Below are 14,066 nucleotides of genomic sequence, written 5' to 3' on the forward strand. Positions count from 1 at the left end.
GGATAGGGGTAATGGTTAAGCTCTTCTTTAACCTTCAGTTTCCATAGAAGGTTGAATATAGAACAAACTTGCAGAACACGTATACCTATACTTTATAAATTTTCAGTTAATTTTTTATCAGAAAATTTTCATGATTGTTGGGTAAGATTAAGAATTATTGCTGGGTGCCTTGGTGCTGGTCTGTAATCCCAGTGACTCAGGAGGCTGAGGCAGGAGGGTTACAAATTCAAAGCCAGCCAGAGCAACTTAATGAGCTCCTGTTGCAAAATAAAAAATAAAACGGGCTGGGGGCATGTAGCTCAGAGGTAAAGCTTCTCTGGGTTCAATCCCCAGTATCAAGAAAAAAGAAATTATTTTGTTTGGGGGGGATGGGAGTATAGAGGCCCTGGGTTTACTTCCTAGCACCACAAAAAAAAAAAAAAAAAGTCATTTATGTAGGTCTTATCAAGCTCCTGGCTACAATATTTTTATTTCCTTTATGGAAGGGCTATGGGAAGTATATCCAGAGCAATGAGGAAAGGCCATAGGGAAATTATTTATAAAGTTTAGCTAAGAGTGATTGTGGACTCTTGCTTGGAGGTCTTTAAGAACAGGATAGATCATCCTGTGTTTGGAATGGTCTAAGGGCAAAGGAGAAGGACTGGATTAGCAGGCCCCTTAGAGACCCCAAGAGTTCTGGAGATGCGTACGTGGCCCGTGTCAGTGACAGATGGAAAAGTAAGTTCAACAGATGTCACGTTTGCTGTTCCCAGGCTGTGCTTCCTTTAATGTGGTGACCTTCTGGGAGCATTGTCCTAAATGGTCTGCAAAAAGGAAAGGAGTGTATCTAAGCTTCTGGTAAACCTAATTTGGGTGGTTTATTACGTCCTGCTGCTTTATTTTAAACACCTAGTGATCCAGAAAAGTTGTGCTTTGCCTAGAATTCCAAAACAAGGAAACAAAACACTACTCTCTAGTTTCTGAAGCCATTTTCAAACTCTGCTGCTCCTGAAGGGATTTTGTTTAGGTGGGATTCCCTGATGTTGGCTAAAGAATCCTTCCCTTGAGGGATGATGGGAAAAGATGAGGTGGGCAAGGAGGATGTCTGAGACCAAGCAGGACTTGTTGAGAAAGAGGACCAACAGAGGAGGGCATCAGGTGGGTGCCCTTGGCTCCTGCCTTACTACTTCAGACCCACAGAATGAAGTGGCCAGCTAATTGTGGGGACTGAAGAAATCCTCCTTTTTTCAGGTCACTTTACTTATGTCTCCGATAAATGGTTGACTCACCTCTTGAGAAGTTCTCTTTATAAAAAAGAAGGAAAAGAAAGTCTCTGAAATTCCAAAACTTTCTCTGCCATTGCTGTGCTTATATGAGCATGTGATGAACTGAACTCACCAGACTATAGTTTAAACTTAAAAAACAAAACAAAACCCCAGAAAGACTAATGTGTTTTATGGTGGTGTTTTTATACAAGTGACTCATTGCTAGAAGTATATCGACCATTTTAATATGCAATCTGATCTTTCAGGGGAGACATTTAAATTCTCAGTACAGACACTATACTTGGGACAAATAATTGTGTTTGTACCTTGGTGCTAATATCAGTCATGTCCTCACTGGATGCTTGTTTCCAAATAATGCCTGATCTGTCCAAAAACAGTATACTAAAACTTGTCATTAAAAATATATCAAGTTTAATAGCAAGCCATGGATATTTTTACTGCCTTTTATTTATTGCTGGGTGTATTTTATTAGAAGGAAAGGTAAATAAATGTGTTTTGCAGAAAATATGTAGAGTAAGCATCAGTAGCAGTTATTATTTTTTTAAACTGGATTGTAGAGCATTTACACACTTAGTTTATTAGTGACCTTCCCATAAAAATGTTGAGGAACCCAGGGCCAAACAGAGGTCATAAGTTTATCCAAGCCTTCCCTCTGGAGCACTTCTTTGGTGACATCACACGGCTGAAGAGAGGCCAAGAAACATTCCCTTCATCTTTGGATTCCAAGTGGCCTTGGCTTGGCCCATCTATGGTATTTATTCTTTGCAGAAAGAATTATATTTGAAATTTGCATAGTCAATTGTGTTAGCAGTGATCCAGTTCTACTTTTGAAAAATGTACTTTATACATATTATAAATACTTGTACTCTGGCTTCTCGAATATAGTTGTTTGGGGGCCTTCATTTGATAAATATTATTTTTTTAGCCAATTAGGATGATCTTTTGCTGAATACAGTATACAAAGATTTGTACAAGCTGGCCACTGGCCACAAGGAGGTTCTAAACTAGAGAGAAAGTGGGCAGGACAGAGAACTTTCCTGTTTAGGAAATCTTGTCATGATGTATCTTTGCCTTATTTGCATAATGGTGGAAAAAGCTTTTTACACTTGTCATGCTATGATTACTTGCTTCTAATTTAGTTTTTGCTAGAAGGCTAGTAAAGATCTCCATAATACCAAATACCCTCAAAAGAGGGAAGGTCACTGCCATGGAGAAGCCATCCCAGAAAGGTCCTAGAAGGATGGAAGGGGCAACATCTCAGGGCTGTGACGCTGGACCACAGCTGCTAAGGGAAGGCCAGCTGCTAAGGGAAGATGTGAGTGGGAACCGGTCAGTGGAGCCTGAACCCTCACCTGACCCACCTCCTGCCAGTTATGGAATCTCGGGTCGTTCACTCGCCATGTGCAACCTTTGTTTCCAATCTGAGTGCCAGAATATTTTCACGTAGGGCCGTTTTTAGTTCTAAATAGTATAAAGTAGGTAAAAGTGCCTGCACACAGAGGACAGCTTTTTGTAGCATTCTAGCCAACTACAGCATTAAATCCAAAGGTAGTCCATTAAAAGCTTGACCCTGCCAGGTGGGGTGTTGTACGCCTGTAATCCTCAGCGGAGGCTGAGGCAGGAGGATCGTGAGTTCAAAGCCAGCCTCAGCAAAATCGAGGCACTAAGCAACTCAGTGAGATCCTGTCTCTAAATAAAATACAAAATAGGGCTGGGGATGTGACTCAGTGGTCGAATACCTCTGAGTTCAATCACCTGTACCAAAAAAAAAAAAAAAGCTAGAACCTGTAATTCAAACCCAGGGCCTTCATTTCCTTCTCGGGACCGGGAAGCTTTCATAAGCCCTGCCTATCCTCATTCTTTCCTAAAGGCTATCATTAGAGTGTCCCTGATGAAGAAGACCATTCTTTCCCTCCTAAATTCCTGCAGCCCTGATGAGAATACAAGTTACTCTTGCTTTCTGGTACTGCTGTCACATGTTGATGCGGGAACTCACATACATGTTCATTGATCCTTACAGATTACTATAAAAGGGCTTATTTCACGTTCTTTACTATCAAGCAACCCCCCCTCCAATAAGTTGTCAACACTCCGTCACATCAAACACTGTCAATTCAATAAGCTCTGATTCTCATTTCCTTTCCTGAGTTCCTTCTTTTTTTTCTTAAGCCATTTGTGTTACTTTACAAGATTTGTCATATACTATCTGTGTGGATTTAGATCTTCAGAGCAGCCTTTGAACTTCTTACCCTTCGCTTGTTTCTTTCTGCACTTGCCTTAAATTCTTTATTCTTTCCCTGCTTCCCACAGATCTTCCTCAACAACCTGCCTCCTCTCCCTCCCCTCTCCCTCCCCCTCTTCCTCCTCCTCTTCCTCCTCCTCTTCCTCCAGTACTTCTTAAGCCACTCAGTTTCTTCTTTCTGGCTCTTCCTTCCCGAATTCCCACACAGCTTTAGCCATGACCATTTTCAGTGACTACTTGCCCTTTCTCCAAAACTCCCTGGGCCGTGGGCACCCCAGTCACTTCCTTCACCATCCTGCTGAACCTCCCGCCCCCCAACAAGAGAGCCACATGCTTTGTGTTTCTTCTGGAGGCCTCCAGGTAGCTTTCCTGAAGGCCCCCAGGTAGATGGGCCCAGCCTGTGGGTCTGTGCTCTCCATCCCTGCAAAGCCAGGGCGTGACCTGCCGATTCCCTTTGTGGTCTGGGACCTTTGAACAGATGTGCCTTCACCACTGTATTCACAGACTCCCCCCCTTCATGACCCTCCGGTTTTTATTTTGTATTTGTAACTAAACAGAAGACATCGGGGCCTCCTCGGCTTGTTGTTCTTCCTAACCGTATTTGACCCCAAGCATCTATGACAACCCTCAGGCCTCTGTAGGAACCACCTGATTGTGGGCTAGCCTAAAGTTTCAGAATCCACCTGAGCTTCTGAAATATTTCCCACAAAACACTAGGATTCTGCAGGCTTTGAACTTATTTTTTTGTGGGGAGCAGGGGGTGCTGGGTATTGAGACCAGGAGTGCTCTACCACATCCCCAGCCCTTAATGTTTTTTGAGACAAGGTCTCACTAAATTGTTGAGGCTGGCCTTGAACTTTGGATCCTCCCGCCTCAGCCTCCTGAGTAGCTGAGATCACAGGTATGCACCACTGCACCTGGCTAAAATTTTTTCTCAAAAAACATCTTTAACCATAAAAATGTAATACAATGTCTATTCAAATGTGTATCCAATCTGTATTTTAGATAGTTGTGCTCTCATTTATAGATCTAAGTGAAGCAAGTATTATAATTGAATATAAATGATTTATACTCAATAACAAGTATTTATTTGCTTTATATATTGGGGTTTCAGTAACATTTATTCTTCAGCTAAAAAAAAATAGCATAAAAACCACCTCCTTAGGTGAATACTCCACTCATTTCTCACATTACCTGGAACTAACTATTAGGTCATCAGACATTTCTTTCCCCTTGATCTTACAGAGGTCTCAAAAATACCCTAATTTGGGGGAAAAAAATCCAAACCAATCTAAAAAGTCACCTGTAAACCCACTACCTCCAAAAAATAAACTATTTGTTGTTTTTCAGCCTTGATTTTATGACCTTAGCCATTTTTATGTAATGTAGTAAAGTCTTACTCTAGTAAAGTCCAGTGAGATGAGGCCTTTCATTCAACCATTCTGCGTCTGTCAGACATTGTTTCCATTTATAGTCCATTTGCTGTCCAGGAGATTATCTTGTCTTTTTCTGCTTTTCAACTAGTTCTAAGAACTCCTAAATGATAGTGTTATTTAAGCCGGCTTCTAATACCTCTTCTTTTCATTGCTAAAGAAAATGACTAAACCTTTTTAACAATTATGACAGAGTTGCCTAGCATGTGCCAGGACCTGAGTTCCTACCCCTGGCACAGAATGAATGAATGAATGAATGAATGAATGAATGAATGAATGAATAAAACAGGTATGTCTGGTGCAGTGGCACACACCTGTAATTCCAGCTTCTTGGGAGGCTGAGGCAGGAGGATCACAAGTTCAAGGCCAGCCTCAGCAATTTAGCAAGATCATGTCTCAAAAAATAAGGGCGTGGGGATGTAGCTCAGTGTCAGAGCACCTCTGGATTCAATCCCAGTACTGCAAAACAAACCAACCAACATAAAAAGGGTCACCACAAAACCTTCGTATACATATAATTTTTTTTTATCTATAGGGTGTCCAATAGAGTCCCAGTTTTTCTGTTGATCTGAAATTCACCAAATTACTTGATGCCAGGCATTAAATTCATAATAAATATGTAATTATCGTGTTACAGATGCTTGACATAAATAGTGATGAATACCCATTATTGACCATTTACCATGTGCCAAGTGCCCTGCTTTGTTTTGTGTGTGTGTGTGTGTGTGTGTGTATTACGGGGGTAAGCTACATTCCAGTGCTTTTAATTTTTTATTTTGAGATAGGGTCTTGTTAAATTGCTGAGGCTGGTCTCAGTTTGTGATCATTTGTGATCCTCCTGCTTCAGCCTCCTGAGCCCCTGGGATTATAGGAATGCCCCAGGGCACCTGGCTCTACTTTGTCCTTCATAGGTATTATCTCATTACTTCAGTGTCCTTCTTTTATAGACCTAAAAATACATATAGGCTCAGAGAGGTTGCCTGAGTTGCACGTTTGGAGCATGAATTCTGAACAATGATGCGACACTTGGCCCTCCCAAGAGCGACCTGCGTCTGCTCCTTCTTCATTCTCTTGTTCCTTCTTGGTCCACTCTTCACACTTTTCCCTTTCTCTTCCCCCACAGGTCCTTCTGTTGACAGTGGACAGAGGGGATTCTGGCCTAGAGGCCAGCACCCTCTCCCTGTACAGCTGCTGAGATGTGCTCTTGGCCTTGCAAGCTCTCTCCTGAGGGGCCCTGGCTCCTTCCTTGGGAGACTGCTCCCCCAGCTTGTGCCACAGGGTTTTACTTTTTTAGATGTTTGATTTTTAATCCTCCCCCTAAGCCAATGAGGCAGGCATAGCTGATAGTCTGCACCTTCTTTCTAGCTAGAGTTCAAATGAATGATTTCTGCAGGTTCCTAGAACTAGCACCGGACAAAGACAGGGCAAGTCCCAGGTATCTCTCGGTTAAGCAAAACGGGCATCTTGCTCTTTCCTCGCTCTTTTTCTGTTAAGCAGAATGATGCCTTGAATGCCAGTTTCATAGCAACTGCTGACATTCCTTCAGCATTTATTGCATTCAAATGCTGCTATAGTTTTTTCCACACAGAATCTCTTAATCCACCATAATTCGACAGCAACAGGGCTGTTCGCCCACTTTCCCCTAAGAAGCTGGCTCTCAGAGTCCAGGAGCCTGGGCAAGGTCACACAGCATGTAGGGCCCAGGCACACTCCACCCCTAATAATATTTCTATTGCCCTACAACTTTTATTTTTTTTAAACATAATTTTCATTATGAAAATATTTCGATTCTGATTTTTAAAAATATGTCTGTCAATATGTCTAGAGAACTTTTTTTATTATCTCAAAAGGCCATGGTCTCTAATGTATCCAGAAGTGATTCTTCATAGGAACAGCATGCAATCTTTGTCCTGCTGAGACGCTCCTGTCTTTACGTCAGAGAAGAGTGTCGGAAGCTGCCCAATTGGTTTATATTTATTACACTCTTCTTAGGAAAAAACTCAGGTTTAGAGAATTCACAGATATTGTTATTCGACTCATCTTTTCAAATTGAACTTTAGAAAAAAAAAAAAAAAAGCTCTACATTTAGGTCACAATCTATTGCAAACCTGAAAGGAGACAATTCCCAGCGGCTGGCTCAGGACTCTAATCCAGAGCTTCTCCAACTTTAACCCGCACCCCAGTGAGCTGGGCATTTGTGAGAAGCAGATGTGGTTTAGGAGGTGAGCCTGCAGCTTTTGGAATGAGCTCCCAGGGATGCTCTCCGCTTGGCAGCAGAACCACACGCAGACGCAAGGCCGGAGTCCACTCTGACACTCCAGAAAGAAATTCAGACTCGAATGTACAACTTGACAAAAGCTATTTACTCAATAACCCCAAACTCACAGGTCTTGAAAAACTAACCCCAGTCCTAGGCTCTGAAGTCGTCTGATTTTCTGGAAGTTGACTTCCTTTCTGCTGACGCTGTGCATGCAGGTAAGCTCGCCAGCTCCCCCTTCCTGCTGTGTGGCAAGTTGACATCCCTCTCTTTCTAGTGTGATGCGAGTGGGTCGGGACTTGAGCAGGCCCACTTGTCCTGCTTGATGATCTGCAGTGAATTTTCTGAATTGCCATTGTGAAGAGAGATCTGTGAGGTGGGGTATGGGGTAGGGAGGAAAATACAGAGCCTAAGAATTAAAGATCAGCGTGGTCCTGCCTTTATACACTTATCTGATAAAGCGCAGGAGAGCTTGCTTCTCTCTCTTCACCACTTCCACCACCGTGAGCCGTGGCCACATCCAGATTGGACCCCAGACGGCAGTTGTGGATGCTCAGAGCACAAAAGGTCACTTGTTTACCCAAGGGTCTATCAGTGTTTAAACAGAAATGGCGGAAGCACAGGCACACGCTATCAGCAGCTTATCGGGCCCAGCGTTTTCCGTGTCCATTTGCCAGTCACTTGAGTTTTCCCAGCTCCCTCAGCAGCAGGGCCAGTCTGTGCTGCATTGAGATAGGGCAGGGAGAACAAGTAGTTCTGAGTGTCGCTCTGTGTACGGGTCCTCAAGAACTTTTTTCTGTCCTACCTGTGTAGACAGTAAGCAGTGCTGGCATGTATATTAACAGTCACCCAGACCTAGGCACCATGGCACACCCCTATAATCCCAGCAACTTGGGAGGCTGAGGCAAGAGGATCATAATTTAGAGGTCAGCCTGGGCAACATAGTGAGACCCTGTCTCAAAATTAAAAAAAAAATAAAAAGGACTGAGATGTAGCTCAGTGGTAGAGCACCTCTGAGTTCAATCTCTACTACCCACTCACCCCCCCAAAAAAGAAACAACAGAGTCTGGTTTAGGAATGCACCCAGAAGGTAAGATTTCTCCAGTTCTCATGAAACAGAACATCTCTCTCATTACTCTGGTTCTCCATCTTAGTTTACCAGATCTGTAGTTAACAAAAGATGTGTTGGTATCAACAGGAGGTGTCAACTGGGGGTCTTGGAGTCTGTGAACACCTTAAAAGTGTATGCAATTTGGTATTTGGTCTTTCTGCATATTTCTCTAGGAGCAGATCTGTGAGCCATAGATGTTTCTGTACTGTGAGTTCTTTACATTTATAATCACCCCTACTTTCTAAACTCTTGCTGTATTCCAGGGGCTATGCTAAAGTATAAATATTATCTAATTTAATTCTCAGGAAAATTTCCTTATTTTGAAGCTAGGTCTTGCTGTGTTGCCCAGCCTGGTATCAATGTCCTGGACCAAAGTGACCTTTCTGCCTCAGCTTCCTCAGTACTCCTACAGGCATACCCCACCCCACTTGGTCTCAGACAATTTTCTGAGATAGGAATTTTTATTTCTAACTCACAGATGAAGAAACTGAGGCTTAAAGAGTTGTGATTTGCCCAAGGTCACGGTTAGGTAAATGACAGTACTGGGATCTGACCTTGGGCTTTCTGTACCCATGCTCTTAGCACTCTCTCCACGGTTTCCGTGTACATTAGTCAGATTATCTACCTGGCGCAGAATAGGGTGGATGTCTCTTTTTCCTGAACTTGACCTATCTAAAAACCAGCTTCATGAATCCTGCCCTATTTATACATCATTTATACCATTAAGTTATTATTTGACACTTTAAATTAAATTGGTTATTACTTAGCCTCATCCTAAATGATATCCACAAAATAGCCATTGGTGTGATGATTTTATCATTCTTGAGTTCACACTAAAATAAATATACAACCAATTCATTAAATGTACCACCTACCATCATTTAACCTGACATCAGTGTACTGGTATCACGCTTTGAAAACCCAATGTAAAATCTTAAGGCTGCATCTGTATTGCAGCAGAATTGTGGGTAAAGTCACCTTCATCCCACTTATCCCAGGTAGCACCCATTTGCAGGTCCAGAAGCAGGCCAGGGGCATGTTGGCTGGTGCCAAGAACCTCCATGGTGGCAGAACTGTCCCCAGGGAGGGCACTCTTCCATTGGAGACCATCACCTACATCCTGTAGGGTTTGCATAAATTGCTCTCATGAGGCAGAGGGGCCTAGAGAAAGGGTACTGAGTGTGCCTCAAGGGGGTTGAAGGATTCCAGGAACCAGGGCAAGAATTGTGTGCATTATTAGCCCACAGGCTATTGCTGGGATACTGGGGGTTATGGAAGGCCAGCCTTGCAGGGTCCCAGCCTAGGATGAAGAAGCTTCTAACTAAACTTTGTTTGTTGCCATTTCCATTCTAACCAAGTGTTCTCTCTAAATCTCATCCCCTCTGGGGCATAAGTTGAAGAAGAAATTTAGAGTCCTATTGTCTGAAATTATGTGTACATTTGACCTACATTGCTAACACAAACAGCTAAAGAATAATTCCTAATTTCCTAACTTCATTGTTATTCCAAAATGGGCTAAGATTCTGTGTAACCAAGGGCCCTCAGACCCTGCCTCCCAAAAAATAAAGTATCATTTTACATGTTAAACTTTCCAGTCTTGGACCTTAAGTAACTCTATAATTTGGCAAGTTAAAGGACGGCAACACTCTTGTGCTCTGGGGAATGGATTCCAGGAATCTGTCCTGTTTTACTTGCCTGGAGAAATCGGAGAGGAAAAGGTTTTCCTGAGCTCAGCTGGTAGTCTGAGCTCTCTGCTGAGGCCCACCAGAGAAGAGACATTTGTCAGTTCTGGAGCTGGGTGGGCATCCTGATCACCCCAGAGACACAATTGCCTACCCATGGGGATTGGGCTGTTCCTATTTCACTGCAAGATATTAAATTAATCTGCAAAGAAAGAAGGACGGATTGACAGGGAGGGGGATAGTATGTGATGGTGAGGATCAAAGCCAGTGCCTCACATATGCGAGGCGGGCACTCTACCACTGACCTCTAGCCCCAGCCCAGCATTTAGCATTTTGACGGTTCTCATTCTTGTGGTTCAGTAGGAACTGACCTGTGATGCTCTTCTGGGGACTGCAATTATGCTTCCTGGCCCTGAAAACAAAATCCCATGTTTCTGTAGGAGCAGTTCCTAGGCTGCTTCTATTTCTTTCTCTTCCTCCTCTCCCTTCCCCTCCTTTGATTTTTTTTTCTTCTTCTTATTTTTGGTACTGGGAATTGACCCAAGGAAATTTTACCATTGAGCTACATCTCCAGCCCTTTTTTAAATTTAGAAACAGGGTCTCACTCAGTTGTTTAGAGCCTAAGTAGCTGAGGCTGGCCTCAAACTTGCAATCCTCCTGCCTCAGCCTCCCTAGTCTCTGGGACTACAGGCATGCACCACTACACCCAGCTTCCTCTACTGTTTCTACCCCCAAATGGCTAAGAACTCCCAGAGATGGTGCTTTTGAAAATGCCTCTCATCAGCCTTCAGCATCATGTCCCAATCTCCACGGCTGTCCCTCCTCCCCACCAGAAGCTCCCAGCTTGTGGCTACAGGAACGCCAGGCACAAATGGAATGCTGCCAGTTGCAAGAGATCCTGAGGGAGATAAAAAGCACATCTTTGACCACTTCTTTACCAAACAGACCCAAGATGTGTAATTAAAGGCCTTGGGACTCCGCTGGAAATAGGTTTAAACTTGAGGTAATCCCTTCTGGCACTTCCTCTTCCTAATAACCATCAACAAAAATCAAACAAATCCACCTGGCTCCAGTCAGTAAGTCTGTAACCAGCAAAGGTCACGGGAGGAGCGATAAGAGAAGAAAGCGGCCACAAACCGCGTTACTGGAAACACATGTTGGGACGTGTTGGAAAGCGACCCTTGCCAGGCGCATGTGGCTCTGGGATGGGCCCACTGTGTCGTGCAGAGAGCCAGCACAGCATGGGAGGGCAAGAGCGCGGGGAGGCTCAGTGGTACCGCATGCCTTCGCCTTCATCTCTTCTCTCTGGGGGATTGACTCAGGTCACGGAGGAGACAGAGGTGAGGCAATTTGGGGGTGGGGGGTGGGGAGGGTACTGGGGATGGAACCCAGGAGCCCTTTACCACTGAGCTACATTTTCAGCCCTTTTTTTATTTTGAGACAGGTTCTGGATAGGTTTCTAAGGGGTTTGTTAAATTGCCGAGGCTGGCCTTGAACTTGTGATCCTCCTGTCTCAGCCTCCAAAGTTGCTGGGGTTACATCATGCACCACCTTGCCTGGCCAGAGGTGAGGCAATTCTTAACATTCTTTGAGAGTTAATTCTCCCTTTTCCCAAAAGTAATGCATATGATGAAACACTGATGAGGACCACAAAGGCTAAAATAATCACCTCTAGTTCCACCGTGCAGCAATTATTCTGCATTCTATGCACCTGCTTCCAGTCTTTCTTCAGTGCGTGCATGTGTATATAAGTATGACATATATAAACACGTATGTGTGGGAAAGCGTTTTTAAACTTTCAAATTGCATTACATTGTTTTACTAGTCCCCTTGGGCTGCCATAACAAAATATGTACATTGGGTGGTTTAAGCAATAGAAAGGTATTTTCTCACAGCTCTGAAGGTTGTAGAGTTCAAAATCAAGGTGCTGATTTAGTTCCTGGTGAGGATTGTCCTCTGGCTTATAGATGGCATAGAGATCATCATATCCTCATAGACAGAGGGGGAGCTCTGTTGTCTCTTCCACCGCTTCTTAAGAGCAGGTGCTCTTTTTGCCCTTCCGCCCCCTCAATCAGAATAACAGTTGCACCTCAACTGCGTGCAAAGGATTTTGACTACTAGGGACTCTCAGGGAAGCCCGTGTCCTTGAGGCCTGTGGCAGTCACATTCTCATCTTGCCAGAGTCCAGAGGACTTGCTGAGGGAGCAGGCCTGACCCAGGGAAGAGTGAGCACAGCCAGGCACACAAGCAAGGCTTCATTCCAATTTGGGAACCTCCCGCTGCAATCTCGGGCCCCTTGTCTGGGTGTTGGGACTAGATCAGAGCCATGGATCCCTTCTACCTGCAGCTTCACTTCATTCATGGAGGAAACTGGATGGCCTAGAGGCTGGGGGGGCGGGGGGGGGGAAGGGCTTAGCTCTGACACAGCACCTGCCTAAGGACAGAGCAGCCAGGCAGGGCTGGGACTTGAGGTGGCATTTGACTGGAGCAGGACCCTTTGCATCATTGACAGACATAACCTCTGGGAAGGAGTCAAGGGAAGCTGGGTCACCTGGGGGATTCAGGATGGATTGTAGTGAGGGGAGGGCTGCGAGAGAGTAGGGCTATGACATGATTGGTTTCCAGGACCTACCTGGGACAAATAAGGAGGGGAATTGGGGTGCTGTCCTATGTACACCTAGTCACTTTCTTTTCTTCTTTCTTTCTCTTCTTCTTCTTCTTCGTTTTCTCCTTCTTCTTGTTTGTTTGAGACAGGGTCTCCTTAAATTGCCCAAGTTGGCCTCCAACTCTCAATTCTCCTGCCCCAGGCTCATGCTCCAGTCCCAGCTCACCTACTTACTTTCTGGCCAGCATCCAGTACGTCACCATACCCTCTCTGTGCCCAGCAGCATTATAGGTGTGAAATATATAAAGATAAGACAAGATGGTGAGCTGCAGGAACCCACAGTCGCTAAATAGCAGAGGCAGAGAACCCTTTTGCGGTAACTGGTCCATTGCAATGAGCCCAGCAGCAGCAAGAGGAGCCGTGCAAGGGCAGTGCTGGTGAGTGCTGTGCAAGCTCATGTTAGTGCTTCAAGTAATCTGGTGCTTCTTAGTGGTGTTTTCACAAATGGATGCCAAGTGCTTTAAATCCCTCAACATTTTACCTTTGACGCTCACGAGCCTCACCATGTTCAGAGTTTACAGTAAGTGGTGGTCAGTGCTTTTAGATCAATTAAGAGCAGGTGCCTTGAGCCCTGGCCTGATATGTTTGAAGACTACCCCCAAGAATTTTTAAAGGCAGGAAGCAGAAAAGCTTGGAGGAGTGGTAACTCAGGCTGTTTTCAGAGAGGTCTGTTTGAAACCTATTGCACATCATCTGAGCCACTGTGTGCCAGTTGCTTTAACCTCTGTGAGGCTCTGTTTCCCTGCTGTAAGAGTTGAGGGTGATGCTGACCTCTCAGGACTTGAAGAGCTTACCTTAGAATTGTGCCTGATGTTACTAAGCACTCAGAGCAGGGAGTGGCTGCTTCAGACTGAAGGGGTCTGTCTTTCTATCAGGTTCTGGCTGTTTCTAGATCCAACCTTCTTCATTCTGCTCTGAACCAGATATTATGAAAATCCAGGAAAGAGATTAGTCCTTGAGGTTTACTTTTAAGAAAAAAAAATTTTTTAAAAATGCCTTGACCTCCCATTAGCTTTTTTAAAGACTTTGGCACAACTAGGAATAGAGGACTGGGATATAGCTCAGTGGCGGGGCCCTTGCTTCGCACTTGTGAGGCCCTAGGTTCAATCCCCAGTACTAAACAAACAAACTAGGATTAGAGAAAAGGCTAAGTGACCGGGCATGACCAGAGAGATGGTTAGTCTTCTAAGAAATATTTATTATGGCTGGGTGCAGTGGTGTACACTTATAATCCTAGCAGCTTGGCAGGTTGAGGCCAGCCTCAGCAACTTAATGAGACTTTGTGTCAAAATTAAAAATAAAGAGGGCTAGGGATATAGCCCAGTTTTAAAACATCCCTGTGTTCAACAGTCCCCAGTTTAAAATACACACACACACACACACACACACACATATATGTATATATACATAC

The sequence above is a fragment of the Marmota marmota genome, unplaced genomic scaffold (genome assembly GCF_001458135.2).
Source record: "Marmota marmota marmota unplaced genomic scaffold, marMar, whole genome shotgun sequence".
NCBI classification, from domain to species: Eukaryota; Metazoa; Chordata; class Mammalia; order Rodentia; family Sciuridae; genus Marmota; species Marmota marmota.